The sequence below is a fragment of the Periophthalmus magnuspinnatus genome, chromosome 10 (genome assembly GCF_009829125.3).
Source record: "Periophthalmus magnuspinnatus isolate fPerMag1 chromosome 10, fPerMag1.2.pri, whole genome shotgun sequence".
Lineage (NCBI taxonomy): Eukaryota > Metazoa > Chordata > Actinopteri > Gobiiformes > Gobiidae > Periophthalmus > Periophthalmus magnuspinnatus.
The window spans coordinates 20,662,119-20,679,587 of NC_047135.1; the positions used below are offsets into that span (position 1 = coordinate 20,662,119).

Consider the following 17,469-nt stretch of genomic DNA (forward strand, 5'->3'; position numbering starts at 1 on the left):
ATCTTTATGGACATGGGATTTACTTCGATTTTGTTATTGTAGTGCAGTAGGTGATGCTGTGATGTCCCCCAAGGATCTAAGAGAGGATGGTAACTCCTCATGTCTTGCTGGACATTTTACTGATGCAAATTAACTTCACAATTAAAATTTTGTTTCAAGAACTAAAGACTTGGGGCGGCCCTGGTGCACCAAAGAGTTAGGGTTAGGGTTAGCAAATTATAAAATCCATGCACGTTTCTGATTGGTGTTTCAAGGTCAACAGTTCAAGAGTGAAGCACATTTTTGCTCCTAAACATTAATGTCATTAACACTCAAATATATATAAATACATTTGCAAAAAATCTCTTATCTTATCTATCCAGTAACCAAGCTTGTGATATGGTGGCCATTTTTTCAAGATATCAAAATCGTACAAATAATCAATCGTATGGCTGTTTAGAGAGCGCACAACCCATCAGACACTGCCTAGGACAGATTGCAAAAAATAATACAAGATGATGCAGAGTATGTGGATATAGTTAGTTTGGGTGGTTTCTACTTCGCACACATTTCTTTTTTTTTACAGTATCTTGTCTATTGTCTCCACAAACTCCAAGAGAAATCAGTGGCTTAACCTTTCCTATTCTTATCTGAGAAGCCCATTGAAAGGTCACGGCTCTATCTGGATACAACCATTTTCTTGCTTTCCCCTGTTGTATTTGCATTCTCCAAGTCCACTCTTTCGACTCATCAAGAGATCATGCAGTGAACATGCATTTCTTTCTCATGACAACATTTTAAATATGTCATAATTTCAGATGGAGGACTGGGGATATTGGGGATGCATTATCGGAAGGGGACACCATAGTAGTGTCTGAGGTTGTAACTATTCAACAGTTCTGTCACCAGAGGTAGACAGTTAAAAACTATCTGAAACATTGCAGAATAAAATAATAATAATAATAATAATAATAATAATAATAATAATTAAAAGAGGAATGCAAATAAACAGGTATCCTTCCCAAATTCCCCAGTGTTGTCCCCAATCACCAAACACAAAATACCCGAAGCAAAGGATAATAATTGATAATTGCGCATCCCTTGCTAATTTTATAAATTTTACTCCACAAATACATGCCACGGCACTAGTGCCAAGCATTGAAGTGTGTGTACACCAAGGCATTTGGTGTTTTAAGGGTGAGGATACGGAGCTCCGAGAATTCAAAAAGAAAGACAGCAGATATGATACGTGGAGTATCCGCTTTCTTTGTAGGAGGCTGCGGCGATGGTTACGGAACCGGACAGTGATGCAGTGTCAGATGTGTATAGCTTTTACGTCAATAATGAGCTGGATTACCTGGAGGGTTTTGATCTTGCTGTAGTGTAAGTGGTGAATATAATGTTAGAAAATGAAGAAACGATAGTAAACAACTATTTAGAGAAAATTTCATGTAACACTTGTAAATGGGTGTAAATACACAGTAGTTGCATGCTTAATGTGTATTTACACATTGTTTGTATAAACCTTTCTTTGGTATGAATTCTAAAGTCACCTGACCCAACCACCACACCAAAGAGAGGAAGGAAGAAAATAACAAGTGGAAGAGTGAAAAACAAATGAGGGCACCGCATTTCCACGTCCCGGACCTTCAGATACAACCAGTTGGCACCTTGGTATCTACAGAGAGAACAGGAAGGACTGCCCCCACACACAAAAAAAAAAAAGCTGTGACAAAGAAGGATCCAAGGGGCACTATTCGGTGGATAACAGATCGCCTGCTTGGACTTTCAAGAAGTATCTGGGTGCACCATCATTCACAGTGGTTCGGCACTTCAAGTGTCAGGATGGTAGATGGGGGACAAGGTCAATTCCATTCCCAAAACAAGTGCCAGAGTACAACAAACACCTGGAGGAGTGGGCCAGTATTACTCCATCCATCACACCACCATGCATTGGTACTAGACCCTTTTTTTTCATAATTTTCTCGACATTGCTGCCACAAATCCTTACATTCTCCACAAGGACTTGTGTAAGGATAAGGGGCAGACTCATATGAAACACAAGGGGTTCCTGCAGGGACTGACTGCACAGTTGTGTGGAGTAACATTTGCTTACCTGTTCCAACCTCTGTGCAGAAAGACTGCAGAAAGCAAGTCATATAGATGACTGACATCTGTGTATTGCCGAGAAAAATGAGGGTAGGGGCAATGTACACGATGGAAATGCAAGGCTTGTGAAGTGGCTCTGTGCCTTGTACTTGATAGGAACCATTTCCATGACTGGCACCAGTAAACTAATGGAGTGATTGCACTTTTTTTGGTCAGCAACTGGAAACTGGTCTGCAACTCCACACGCCACAGGGAACTTGTAACTCTGCCATGACCACCACCCATTTATAAGAAAAGCCACTGTATACTTATACAGCAGAGAACTTTCACATATCATGGCATTTAAACCTAATGGCAGGGATGTGATTATTTATGTTTTGATTTGTGTGATTTTAATGTCCTTCTTATTCTGTAAAGCACATTGAATTAATTTGTGTATGAATTGTGCTATACAAATAAACTTTCCTTGTTTCAGTGCTGTTAAAAAAAGACTTGCAGAGTAAGACGGTATTGATTCATTTAACACTAAAATTACAAAAAAATTACATTTTTGACAATTGGTCAACCATTTGTCATCAATGTGAGGGAATGAACTACAACCTCCATTAGGAGATGAGAAGGAGATCTGGAAGACAAAACACAATTTGTTGACTGAGGACACTGCAAACAACACTGATCAATGAGTTTCCGAAAGTTCAGCCACTGCTTTAAAAGGTCAAGTTTGTTTTCTAGAAGCAACAAACACACTAGAGTTGAGCACTGCACCACTTATAGCAGCATGCCATAGCAATTAAAGGCATTGATGGGGTTTGAACCCATGATCTTTGTTCTTCTAGACCAATCCCACTTTTTTGCCCTGTCCAAAAAAGACTGCAAAAATGGGTTGAACCATGATCATGAAGACTACTGCTTGGCCACCATGCCTCGCTTACTGATTGTAGACAACACTGCAAAATAGGCCATCCACAGTTCAAAAACTGCTTTCAATGTAAATATGTGTTTAGTATGCTTGAGGTTTTGATGAAGTAAGAGGCACACTGGCCTTGACCAGTGTAACACATATTATGGTGGCTAATATCTTTGGTTTACGAGACCGATGCTTTACCACTTGGCCACCACACCTTTTTTCCCTCGATTCTAAAAAAAAAAAAAAAAGAAAAAAGACTTGTAAGGTAAGAAGGTATTGATTAATTTGAGACAAATTTTTGATAGTCCGTCCAAACTGCTATAACTATTAAGCTACATTTAAAGTTATGAAGTTGTCACCAATTTGACGTCAATGTGATGGTATGAACTACCTGAAATTGTGGGTGGGGAAAGGTTGGAGATCAGGAGAACAAAACACAATTTGTTGACTCACGGCAGATGACTATCTCAGTGTGGTAACACAAAGGTAATAGACATTTTATGGGTAGAAATGTTGAAAATATAGTATGCTTGAGGTTTTGATGAAGTAATAGGGACACTGGCGTTGACTAATGTACCACATACTTATACAGACTATGACAGCATTTAAAGGCATGGATGGGGTTTGAACCCATGTTCTTTGGTTTACGAGACCAACGCCTTTCCACTTGGCCACCATGCCTCTCTTACTCTTCAAAAAAAACACTGCAAAAATGGTTGATAAAACAAAAACGAGCAGAGTAAAACTATTGGATCATTTGTGAATAAGTTTCTTTCCAAACTACTATAACTATTTAGGTACATTTTAAGTTCTGAATTGGCCACCTATTTATCATCATTTGTCAAAATCTCAGTGTGACAACACAAACATTGTATGGGTAGACAATCATTTTTTCTTGTAATTTTTTTGCTTTATCTCTCAATCAATGTGTGTTTAAGAGCATGGATGGGGTCAAACCCACAGTCATTGGTTTTGCCTTACCGCTTTTCCACCAAGTCTCTTTTGCTGAATGCAAACAACACTGCAAAATAAGTATTCCAGTGTTCAAAAACTGCTTTCAAAGGTCTAGATGGGTTTGGTATGCTTGAGGTGTGCTTAAAACACACTATGGGAATGATCAGTGTACCATATACTATGGCAAAAGACATCTTTGAAATGTCATGGCATTTAAAGGCATGGATGTGGGTTGAGCACATGATCTTTGGTTTACGAGACCAATGCCTTACTACTTGGCCACCCCACCTTTTCCCTCATTTTAAAAAACAAAAAAAAAGAGTTGCAAAGTGAGAAGGTATTTATTTATTTGAGACAACAGTTCTTCCAAACTGCTATAACTTTTAAGCTACATTTAAAGTTCTGAATTGGTCACCCATATGTTGTCAATGTGATGGTATGAACCTACAAGATTTGTCCAGTTGACAGATTTAACTTCGTTGTTCTCTATGGATCAGACCTGGACGACTGTGGCTAGCACAGAAGTCGAATAACAAAAAACTGCTCGGGTTCCCAATCACGCCAATCCCCCAGGAGAAAGACAGAGTCCCCAGTAGGCACACTGTCTAGTACCCCTCCCAGGTACTCCAAGAAGGCCAGGTAGTCTGCACTGCTGTTTGGCCCATAGGCCGACACAACAGTGAGAGACCTGTCCCCGACCCAAAGGCGCAGGGACACAACCCTCTCATTCACAAGGGTGTACTCCAACACGTGGTGGCTGAGCTGTGGGGAAAGGCCCGGCCACCAGGCACTCGTTCTCGAGCACCCACACCAGGCCACGGTGGGGCCCCATGACGCCAGTCCGGGCGACATAGCAAATCTTGCTCTTTCATAATGGGCTTCTGAACCACTCTTAGTTTGACCCATCCCCCTGGACCTGTTTGCCATGAATGACCCTACCAGGGGCCCCCCTACAAAATCGCTCTCAGGATCATTCGGGTGCTCAAATCCCTCTACCATGTTAAGGTGGTGGTTCTGGGAGGAGTTAACCTAATATGAACATTGTTAATTAAATGGTTGGTATTTTCTTGTATGTATATGAAAACATTTACAGCACTGTTAGTACTATTAGGCTAATAATGTTTAGTAAAGTATAGGCCACATATTACAAAATTTTATGGAAAAAGTTGACTGCACGCATTTTGTAATAATTAGTACTGAGATGTAATAATTAATATATAATGCTAATTGGGATGCTCATAAAGGTAAATGGGGAATAACTCTGGACCGCTGCAAACCTTTTAAAATGAAATAGTAGTTTAAAAATCAGGTAGGATACAGCATCTTTAACCAGATCAATATAGAGAATCCTGGCCTGTCCTCCCGCTCAATTTTAAACTACAGGCATTGTGGAATGTCACATGAACACCGTTTGTTTGAACGTGATCTTCCAGGTTGAATCTATGCCTAAATCTCATTACTACGATAACTTACTTTATGACATTTGTGACAATAGCAAACTTTTCTATGCTCAACAGAGAGGATATGAAATCATGGGAAAGCAGTGGACTTGTGTGAAACTGAAGGGAGTGAGATAAAAGTGCTTTGTATTCGACAGTCGACTTTGGTTTTGTTTGTTGCCACTTCAAACAATGCAGAGGCACATCAAATCTGGGGGAACAAAGAGTGGGGTTTTCGCACTTTCTTGGCGGGACCTTGAAGCAGATGCCATGAGTACTGGTCTGGAACTCCTGCCTCGGGCTATGACTGCAGCTCTTCTTTCTGTGTGCTCTGAGTGTGCACACAACACCTGAACTTTCTGTTAATTGAGATATAATTTTTAAGAGGGGATATTACACTTCTGTGGTATTCACTGCTAACACATTGCATATTTAGATCACCATATTACTTTTTATTGTGAAAATGCTATATTTAACAAGTCTCACTTTCGGTTTTGACACTGAGTGCCTCCATGCTTTGCTCTCTGTAATAAGTAATATTGCAGATTGCGTTTGTAGTGTATTTATGGAAAATTGTCTTGCAGGAACATGGGTGACATAGGCTTGTCCACTGAGCATTGGACAGAATTGTTCTGCTAACCATAAGGATGGAGAGAAAAAGGCCCGGGAGTCAATACATGTACTGGGGTAAGACACATTTTCATCAAATACATGGGGGAAAATAGGGTACAGCCACTTTCACAAACCGTTGACTAACTATAAATACAAATATACATTATGGATAGAATAACAATGAAAATCTTTGCGTAAACTTACATTCCATCTCTATGCTTCTCCTCCAGCCTTTGCTCTGAGCAGGGACTCGGCTCGGGTCCCTGTCCCAGTGTTGGGCCTGCAGTGCCTGGCTCACACATAGACTACTTCCCCTTGAAATGCACCAGTACACACACAAGCATGGAGGACTTTGAAGCGGTTATGTAAGCTCCAGACTGCTGTGACGAAGCCCACACTGTTACAGGCAAGTTTTTGATGACCATTCCTTCCTATAGGAGACATTTTTTCTCTTTTAAAACAAAGCCAAGAAGGCAATTATTTTATGCATCTCAGAAATAGTTTTACATATATAGTACAACTCATTCTGTGCTAACCTTTACTTGTTTGACGTTCTTGATTTTCTATAGAGTCAAAGCCATGTATAATTCTTCAATAATTCGTCCTCCTCCTGCTCTTGTCTTCCCTGCTCCGTCCCTCCTGGTCTTCCATTGACCCTCCTCTGACGCTCCTCTAGCCCACCTCTGACCCTCCTCTGGTTCTCCTTTACTGGTTGTCCTTCGACCCTCCTTGAGCTCTCTTCAGATCTTCCTTTGGGACTATGATGGCCCTCCTCCCCTGGTCCTCCACCATCATTCCAGTGGTTCCCCTCCTCTGGCCTTCCTCTGGTCATTCTCTGTCCCTCCTCTGGCCATCCTCTGTCCCTCCTCTGGTATTTCTATTCTGGCCCTCCTCTGATCCTCCACTGTCCCTCCTCTGGCCATCCTCTGTCCCTCCCCTGGTATTTCTATTCTGGCCCTCCTCTGATCCTCCACTGTCCCTCCTCTGGTTCTCCTCTGGCCCTTCATTGGTTCTTCTTTCTATAGTCCTCTTCTGACCATCCTCTGGCTTTGATTATCTTTTAGCCTTCCTCTAACCTTCCTCCTCTAGCCCTTCCTCAAACCTTCCTCTTTTGATCTGTTAGCTGCTGTGTTGTGACTGTCAGAGTTAGTTGGTGCAGAAAGGACTTCAGCTCAGTTTAAGTTCAAGATCTCACTAACTCGCTCAGACTGGTGCACTCTTGTTCATGTGTGTCACAGATAATCGTTTTAATCACATCGTTAGAGCAGAGCTCTCAAACCATTAACACCACTAATCCGCTAATGAACTTGTCCGCTGTATGACACAACAATATGTGACATGGTTACTTAACAAGGCAACAGTAAAAATTACTGTCTGTCGTTATAACTTTTTTCTCCACCAACTGCTGCTTGCTCTGCTGATGGTTCTGTTCCTGTCATATCTCCAACATTTCAATGACTTAAAAATCATGAATATAATAATTTAGCCTTTAGTTTCACTGAACAAAATACATTGCAGGAAGCGAGAGTGACTGTGTTTTTTTTGTTTGTTTTGTCAGGTTTGAGGTATTGATTGATTTATCTTTTTAATCAAATGCCAGGGCATCAATTATTATTTTCTTTTGAAAAATTGAAAGAGAGGAATACTTTCTGTGGACCCACAGACTTGGTGTGAAATGACCTCGGTGAACAACAAGATGCCTTAAAAAACATGTACGTTAAGCTGAATAAACTGCTGGGATATGTGCAGACCAAGGCTTGGACCAAGATCAAGACCTCTGACTGGACTGGACCATGTAAAAGAACACATTGCACACCCCTAGTCAGGTTTATTGACATCCAGAAACAAAGGTGACCAGGGCTAAAAGGTTGGAGCTACAGAGGACATGTGATGTTCGCTGGATATCTTGGTGAAATCCCATCAGCAAATTGTTGAAACTGCTGGGGCCAATTTTGCACTTTCTCAAAAAGTGCAAAGGGCCAAACTAAAGTTGATGCTAACCCCCTCTTGAACAAATGCAAACAAAAAAGTGCATTGATTTGATCAAAGGGCTTAATGGAAACTCATAAAAAATTTGAAATGAAAATGCATACATACAGTAGATGTATGACATAGACAGATGAGCTAATAAGCAGCAAGCCAACACATTTTTTTCTTGCAGTTGACAGATCTCTTTTGTGGGAGGATTCTGTGTTCTGGTGACATGATCTACATTTATCTGGGAATTTACATTTGCATTTGTTGATGCTCATTTCGTACACGTTTTTTGTGTAATGTGTAACTTTTCTCTAACACTTTTGGAGGCAGAAATAGTAGACAGCTATCGCAATGCATGTTGTGTCCTTTCTCAGCCAATAGCATGTTTAGGAATATTCTTGCACTGGCTCAAACCCCGCCCACCTGTTCTTTAACATTTGCTGTGTTCCCAAAAATGAGCAAAGATATGGGTGCAGAATAAGGCTAGATAGTTGCAAATGTGCAACTATCTAGCATAAGAGACTCATTGTCACTGTATAGTATGTATACACATGTATGTGTGGACGGATTCATATTGTTCTTATATGAAGCTGATCTGCAACTGATGTGATCTTTGTTTGTGTTGTTAATGAGCAGCTGTGCGGTGCTGTGTGCTGATGGGTTTGCAGTCAAAATCTCAGCTGTACTACTGGTTCATGGCTGTGGCTTTTGCCAAGATAAAAGTGTGAATTGTGTGAAACTGTGCAAGAATCATGAGTGACGAAAATATATTTTCGTCACTCATGAAATTATTTCTATGTTCAACGAGAAACCCTGCTGTCTTCTATCACTATACATACATACATATATATATGTGTATGTATATATATATATATATATATATATATATATATATATATATATATATATATATATATATATATATATATATATATATATATATTTATATATATATATATATATATATTGTCATACCATCCCTTAATGATACAGCAATAGATGGTATTACTGTTAATGCTGTTCCAGCAGTGTTTATTATTATCCACTGTGTAGCTTTGTTGTAGTTGTTGTTACAGGTCTGGATGTTAAATCTTCAAATAAACTAAGAAACGTCAAAAAGAGAAACAGTACTTCAGCTATCATTTGTCATAATCTCTCTCCACAAACTTCAGTGCCAAGATCAGTGGCACAGAACTGACAGCATACTATAGGGCATTAGCTACACGTTGTTAAACAGCTGCACATATCTATATATGCTTCCTTAGAAAAATACAGTGTAGTATAAGATCAGTGAATTGCTAATACTGATATCTTTAAAAATGTGCAGAGTTGGAGGTTTTGCCTATACCAGTATCATATCCATCACAGTGTATCACTAGACTGACATCACAGCACAATCCCTTAGGCTTTTTGAGAATGGTTCAGGATCACTAGTCCATGTCCATGTAACATAGTGTCAATAGGATTCAAATAAATGTGTATGGCTGCCTCCAGTCAGACTAGATCCTGCTTTGATTCCAAATACGGCTCCTGCTTCAGGGAACAGTCGACAGGGAGCACTCTCTCGTCTGTGTTTATTTAACTAATTGTTGCCTACGGACTACAACACTCCGGCTGTCCAAAATGCATCATTACCCCCCATGTACCTCACATTCCGCTCTTTAGCCCTTTTAGCCCTTTCAGCCCAACAATCTAAAGAATAAGCCTTAGCAGCAGAGGCGGGAAGTATTAAGTTAAGTCTACTCAGTTATATACTTGTGTAACTTGGAAAAGTTAAAAGTAGTAAAAAGTATTTGGGGGAAACTCAAGAAAGAATAATTTTAAGAGCAACTGCCAAGACATACCATGAATTATATTTACATTCACTTATAAAGTGAATGTAGTAATTAGAAGGAAAATACAATAAATAATGCACAAATATATGGCATGTGCCCAGAACAGACAAAAATAAGAAAATTTATTCATATCTGAAGGAGCAGTGCAAGAAACACAAATGTTTAACTCATTTAATATTGTCAACATAAAGCTTTTGTTACTCATTGTTGGTATAGTAAGAAAGAACAACCAATCAAATCTTGTTTATATTCAGGAAAAATATTATATAAACTAATCTGCGTTTATTTTCAAATGTTCTGTATCTGAATGTTACTTTTTTTAAAACATAAAGAACAGAACTAGTTGATTTGAAATGGTTTGTTATCCCTCACTTACTTTATGCATTCCGAGCATCCTAATTATTCACCATGATGAGTTTATAATGGCTTTACTCCACTTTCAGTGTGGAGTTGTACTGTGACGGTAGAGCTAAGAACAACTAGCATGCTAAAATGCACTTCCTGATTATCGGACGATAAATTACTTTCTGATCGGTTATAGACAGCACACAGAGGACTGGGGCAAGACCAGTTCTGCTCAAATATATGTGGAAAAATCGGGACCTTGCCTTTTTATGAAGAGATAAATACAATGAAAATCGTGAACAATGAATACAGATGACAAAACTCCAGATACATGTTTTGTCCCATCATCCAGCTGTACTAGCAAACATAGATGGTTACAGTACCCAAAAATTGTAATGGGTAAGGTTCATTCAAAATAATATTGCTCATGTACAAGCACAAAGTAGTGATCCAAGGAATTACTAAAGTAAAACAGTATTTGGGAAAATGACCACTCAAGTAAGAGTAACTTAAAGAGTAACTGTCTAGATGTAAAGTGTTTTAGAATTTGAAGTTAATCTAATTAGAAGGACATGACAAATGTATAAAATCTGGTACTTAGGATAGACACAAACATGCTCAATCATATCTGAAGGAGCAGTGTATGAAGCACAAATGTTCAAGTAAGAGTACTGTTACTCCACAAAAAAAAAAAAAAAATTACTCAAGTAAATGTAACTGAGTAAATGTAACTGCTCTCTGCCTCTGTGTGCAGTGTCTTTAGCCATGGTTGAATCTGTGCCCAGCTGTGCCAGGGCAGCAGCAGCCTGATGGCATGGCCCGGGATCTGACAGAGGAGCAAACAGACTGCTTCAAAGAGCCAAGCCATGCCTGTCAATACAATCACATGTGAAGTCAACACACAGGCCAAGGAGAGGGAGACACTGGGGGAGAGAGATCACACACCGAGCTGGGATTGAAGAAGATGATAGCGAAGAAGAGTGAGGGTGGAAAGGAAACTCGTGCACAGCAAAAGAAAAAAAGAAACAAAAGGGTAACTTAAGTTCAAAATCTTGAGTTGAATTTTGAACACTTTTTTATGTATCTAATTAGTAGGCCTGTATTTGCATATGAAAATGGTTATGCAAGTGGATATGACAGGTTAGACTACTCATTTGCCCCCCAAAAAACATAACATATCTTACTTTGAAAGGTACAGGATGCAACTTTCTGGAGGTGGTGTGTCACCTACATGATTCCACGTAAATATAAAGTTTCTCTTGGAGATAGATATGTTTTATGCTATATCTTAAACTAATATTTAAACTCTCCGAAAAATATGTTCCTTGGGTGCAAATTGTCTCTGAATTTAGGATGAAATTTTGTGTATTGATGACACAGAGGGATTTATTTTTAGAACTTTAAAACGTGACTGATGTAAAACAAAATGTAATATTTTCCAACCAGTAGCAGCCCCAGGATTAAAATTATAGATGGGCCACGACAGAACTGGATGGGTCTGACACTTTTTCAACTGGGTGCTCAAAACTCTGCAGAGGGGCACATGTGCGGGGGGGAATGTTGGAGTGAGTGAGCATGAGTGGAAAGGACAGAACATGGACTGGGAACTTGGGGGTGGCAGTGGGGCCAGTTGGTGGTTTGTGCTATAGCTGACAGCGCATAGGCAGGGATGATGACATTGAGTGAGAGCTCCACACCACAGAGGAGCAGTAGAGGCAGGGTGGGGAACCCTCTGAGCGCTAAGTAGAGGCAACCCTAAGGATGACCCCATGTACAGGCCATCATGGAGACCCCCCCAATGCAACGGCAGAGTGATCTAAGGACACAGACCATGCAAAATTTGCTTTATAAAGCTTTAACCTTATCAAAAACATGTAGTTGGATTTATCTTAATTCACGCTTTATTCGTTAATCCTGTTTGCAACGTTCTCCTGCTTCTATAGTCAATTTTCCCAGGATCAAAGGTAGAAAGCCGTATGCCTTTTAAGTACATAATTCACCAAAATCACCAAATTCTGATGTGCACAGACCAATGCAACTTAATGTGTATATTTTCTAAACTAAGACATTATTTTAAGTTGTAAAACAAAATGCCAAACCAAAGGTACTTAAGAGCAAGTTAAAACGCCAAAGCAGCATAATATCCTCTTTAAAGGCACCGTACATAATCTTTACTGTCTTAAAAACAGATCTATTTATTTTTGCAGTGGTCCAAAGGCTATGGGCCTCGAGGGATCACTAAATGTCACTAGTTGGCTCAAACAAAAACTCGCGCAGATTGCTCTCCATTTTACATAGGCTCTGCCAGCAAGTCACATGTTACACTTCCTCATTTGGTGGCTCTGGTAATGCTTTGGCAGCTGAGTGGCAGAGGCAAAGGGCAAATCAAAATATTGGAATGGGTGGCTAAGGAAAGGAAAACCCTGCCAGAAAACCACTCTCTCTGGGGGTTGAGCATAGGGCTAACAACTCTAAAGAAAAATAACAATAATCTGTTAAAGAAATGGTAACAAAGATAATCTCAACTGTGAATGAGAGCGATCGTAGTACCGGTGATAATTTGACTGAAGGTAGTGAATGCCAAGAGGAGATTACCGACACAACAGTGGAGACCATTAACACTGGGAGTAAGTCAAAGCAGATGAACAGCAATAACTGGTGAGACAGTACTGTACTCAGGACGACATGACGGACAACACTATGAAGGGGTTGCTTTAATATTCAAGAAAGGAATAGATAAATCTCTAATGGAGTGAAAAGCAATATCAAGTAGACTAATAACCATGCGAGTCAAGGGAAAACAAGTCTATATGACATATATGTATTCCAGTTCTATATGAATGACGCTAGTGATGACACCAAGGATGCTTTTTATGAAACAGCAATGGGTATCCATATATGTGTATAAATGAAAGAAGGAGGAGAAAGGCTGGTAGAATTCTGCCTAAATAACAACTTTGTTATAATAAATAAAATATTCACAAGTTAATATTGTACTCTACCAACCTAAGAGACAAAAGCAATGATCCCTTGGTAAGTGCTTCTATCATCCATCCATTTTCTTCCGCTTATCCGGGGCCGGGTCGCGGGGGCAGCAGTCTAAGCAGGGACTCCCAGACTTCCCTCACCCCGGACACGTCCTCCAGCTCCTCCGGTGGGACCCCAAGGCGTTCCCAGGCCAGCCGAGAGACATAGTCCCTCCAACGTGTCCTGGGTCTTCCCCGGGGCCTCCTCCCGGTGGGACATGCCCAGAACACCTCCCTAGGGAGGTGTCCAGGAGGCATCCTGAGCAGATGCCCAAGCCACCTCAACTGGTTCCTGTCAACGTGAAGGAGCAGCGGCTCTACTCTGAGCACCTCCCGCATGACCGAGCTCCTCACCCTATGTGCCCGGCCACCCTGCAGAGGAAACCCATTTCAGCCTCTTGTATCCGCGACCTTGTCCTTTCGGTCATTACCCAGAGCTCATGACCATAGGTGAGGGTAGGAACGTAGACTGACCGGTAAATCGAGAGCTTTGCCTTCCGGCTCAGCTCCTTCTTTACCACAACGGACCGATACAGCAACCGCATTAACTGTAGACGCTGCACCGATCCGCCTGTCAATCTCACGCTCCATCCATCCCTCACTCGTGAACAAGACCCCGAGATACTTGAACTCCTCCACTTGGGGCAGAGACTCACCACCCACCCGGAGAGGGCAAGCCACCTTTTTCCGGTCGAGAACCATGGCCTCGGATTTGGAGGAGCTGATTCCCATCCCAGCCGCTTCACACTCGGCTGCAAACCGCCCCAGTGCCTGCTGCAGGTCCTGGCTCGAAGAAGCCATCAGGACAACATCATCTGCAAACAGCAGAGATGAAATCCTGTGGTTCCCAAACCAGACCCCCTCCGACCCCTGGCTGCGCCTAGAAATTATGTCCATAAATATAATGAACAGAACCGGTGACAAAGGGCAGCCCTGGCAGAGTCCAACATGCACCGGGAACAGGTCTGACTTACTGCCGGCAATGCGAACACAGCTCCTGCTCCGGTCATACAGGGACAGGACAGCCCTTAGCAAAGAGCCCCGGACCCCATACTCCCAGAGCACCCCCCAAAGGACGCCGCGAGGGACATGGTCGAATGCTTTCTCCAGATCCACAAAACACATGTGGACTGGTTGGGCAAACTCCCAGGAACCCTCAAGGACCCGATGGAGAGTATAGAGCTGGTCCAGTGTTCCACGACCAGGACGAAAACCACACTGCTCCTCCTGAACCCGAGGTTCAACTATTGGTCGGATTCTCCTCTCCAGTACCCTGGAATAGGGAATTACCGGGAAGGCTGAGGAGTGGAGGGACCACCACCCCGGTCTGCCATTCCACAGGTACTGTCCCCAACCGCCACACGATGTTGCAGAGACGTGTCAGCCAAGACAGTCCCACAACATCCAGAGAATTGAGGTACTCTGGACGGATCTCGTCCACCCCCGGAACCTTGCCACCGAGGAGCTTGCTAACCACCTCAGTGACTTCAGCCAGGGTGATGAACGAGTCCGCCTCCGGGTCCCCAGTCTCTGCTTCCTCCTCGGAAGACGTGACAGTGGGATTGAGGAAATCCTCAAAGTATTCCTTCCACCGCCCGACAACATCCCCAGTCGAGGTCAGCAGCTCTCCACCCGCACTGTAAACAGTGTTGGTGAAGCACTGCTTCCCCCTCCTGAGGCGTCGGACGGTTTGCCAGAATTTCTTTGAGGCCGTCCGATAGTCCTCCTCCATGGCCTCCCCGAACTCCTCCCAACCCCGAGTTTTTGCCTCTGTGACTGCACGAGCTGTGGCACGCTTGGCCCACCGGTACTCATCGGCTGCCTCAGGAGTCCCACGAGCCAACAAGGCTCGATAGGACTCCTTCTTCAGCTTGACAGCATCCCTTACTTCCGGTGTCCACCACCGGGTTCGGGGATTTCCGCCACGACAAGCACCGCAGACCTTACGACCACAACTACGAGCAGCCTCATCGACAATAGAGGTGGAGAACATGGCCCACTCAGAGTCCATGTCCCCAGCCTCCCCCGGGATCAAGGAGAAGCTCTCCCGGAGGTGGGAGTTGAAGACCGCTCTGACAGAGGGCTCCGCCAGGCGCTCCCAGCAGACCGTCACGATGCGCTTGGGCCTACCAGGTCTGTCCGGCTTCCTCCTCCGCCAGCGGATCCAACTCACCACCAGGTGGTGATCAGTTGACAGCTCAGCCCCTCTCTTCACCCGAGTGTCCAAGACACGCGGTCGGAGGTCAGATGACACGACAACAAAGTCGATCATCGACCTCTGACCTAGAGTGTCCTGGTGCCACGTGCACCGATGGACACCCTTGTGCTCGAACATGGTGTTTGTTATGGACAAACTGTGACTAGCACAGAAGTCCAATAACAAAACACCACTCGGGTTCAGAACAGGGAGGCCATTCCTCCCAATCACGCCCCTCCAAGTGTCACTGTCATTACCCACATGGGCATTGAAGTCCCCCAGGAGGAGGGGTCAGACTTAAATTACACTGAATAAAGACTAAAGCAGTTTGTCAACAGTTCAATATTGAATTATTATAATATTTTTTTTTTTTGGGGGGGGGGGGAATTTTTTAACTTTTTTGTGATCTAACAGATAAAATACGGAGGTCTCCTGCCATTATTTTAAGTTGTAAAACATAAAATGTCAAAACAAACAATACTTTATATTTGTTCTTTAATGAGAGAACTATTTTAAAAGTAGCGGTGATGCTATGAAAATCCATCAAATCTGTCTCATAATTTTAGTTTTTTTTGTTTTTGTTTTTTTAATAAACAATACAACTTCAAGAGGGTAAATGAGAAGGAAAAACAATTACAATATGGTTAAAAGTTCTGAAAAGTCGATTATGCATAGTAGCCTTTAAGTCCTTTTACTTCTTGTAAATTGCAGTGTAACTGGAGATATGAGAAATAGTTAGAAAGTTGGAACCAAACTCAAGCCGGAAGACAGAAGGGACCCGAAAATTGGACTGCCTATTTAAAGATGAAAGGAGTTGTAGGCTCTTCCCACACACTCGCCCCCTCCTCACGTGCACACACACATGCACACGCGTGCACACACACAGACACACACACATATGCAGGGACTGGCATGGTCAAAAGACTAGTTTCAGTTTGAAGCCCGCTTTAAACAAACTGTCAGGAAGAAGACGAGGCAGAGAAGGTGGTGAAGAGATAATGGCGAAAAATGCTGCAAGACGCTTAGAAATAGGATTGGAGCATGGCTGGCGTGGTTTAAGATGAAAGACAATATAAAGAGCATTTTGAATCTAAAATGCCAAGTCATTCTACCAAGGAAAAATACAGCTGTGAGGTACATGTAACTAACTAAAAATAATAATTATTATGGAAAGTAAAAAGCTAAACATATTCCTGCTCAAACACTGAACAGACCACTGCATGACATCATCAGGTGGGAATCCAGAAAATCTCTCCCATGTTTTAAAAGAAGACATATTGGACATTATATAGTTACAATCTTCAAGTCCTGCGGATCATTATGTTAGCATTATGCTGTTAAAAACTTTCAACTGTCAGTTTTGGATAATATGTCTGTATAATATGTCCATATTCCAAAACCTAGCTTCATTCAGCTCTCAAATTGCATTTACTAAGCAACTAATGTTTTGTTTTTGTTTTTTTGTTTGTTTGTTGTTGTTTGTTTTTTTACTTAAGCTGTAACTTCATAAAATAGGCCCTTTTCACACTGCCACCCACCTAGTTCCAATTCTTTCAACTCTTCCTGCTCCATTCGTTCTCTATGGGGAATTAGCCGAGTCTTGCTAAAATAAATCAATATTTAAATATCAGGCAGCAGACAGCAAGTTGATGGATAATCAGCGTATTAAGACCTTTACTATGATGTAAATACTTCACCGGAAGAAGCTTCGGTGTTTATAGAACATGGCTATTTGTGTCTCAAAGTTAATGCTAATTTAAATCCCAAAAAAGAATCTAAAAAATACAAATCAAGTCAGTTGTTTTTCTATGCAGGATAATGCGGGTTGTAGCTCTATTTTAACATCAATAATTCATTTTAATTTCAGTTAGCATTAGCTTTGAGACACAAACACTTTTACAACCATAGAAGTTTCCTTCGGTGTAGTATTTACATTCTCATAAAAGTTTTAACATGCTGTCTGTGACTATCCATCTATAACATGCTGTCTAAATGCATCCATTTAAATATTTATTTATTTTAGCCTGACTGCTACATCCTCATACAAAATGAAGTGAGTGGTAAGGGAGGATCTGCACTTTTGAAAGAA

General features: G+C 41.7%; 1 non-coding gene across 1 annotated transcript; it reads right to left on the reverse strand.

Moving 5' to 3' along the window:
* Positions 1-3,604: 3,604 nt before the first annotated feature.
* On the reverse strand, positions 3,605-3,676 carry trnat-cgu (transfer RNA threonine (anticodon CGU)). Its single transcript has one exon. It is a non-coding gene; the product is annotated as a tRNA-Thr (tRNA).
* Positions 3,677-17,469: the final 13,793 nt, after the last annotated feature.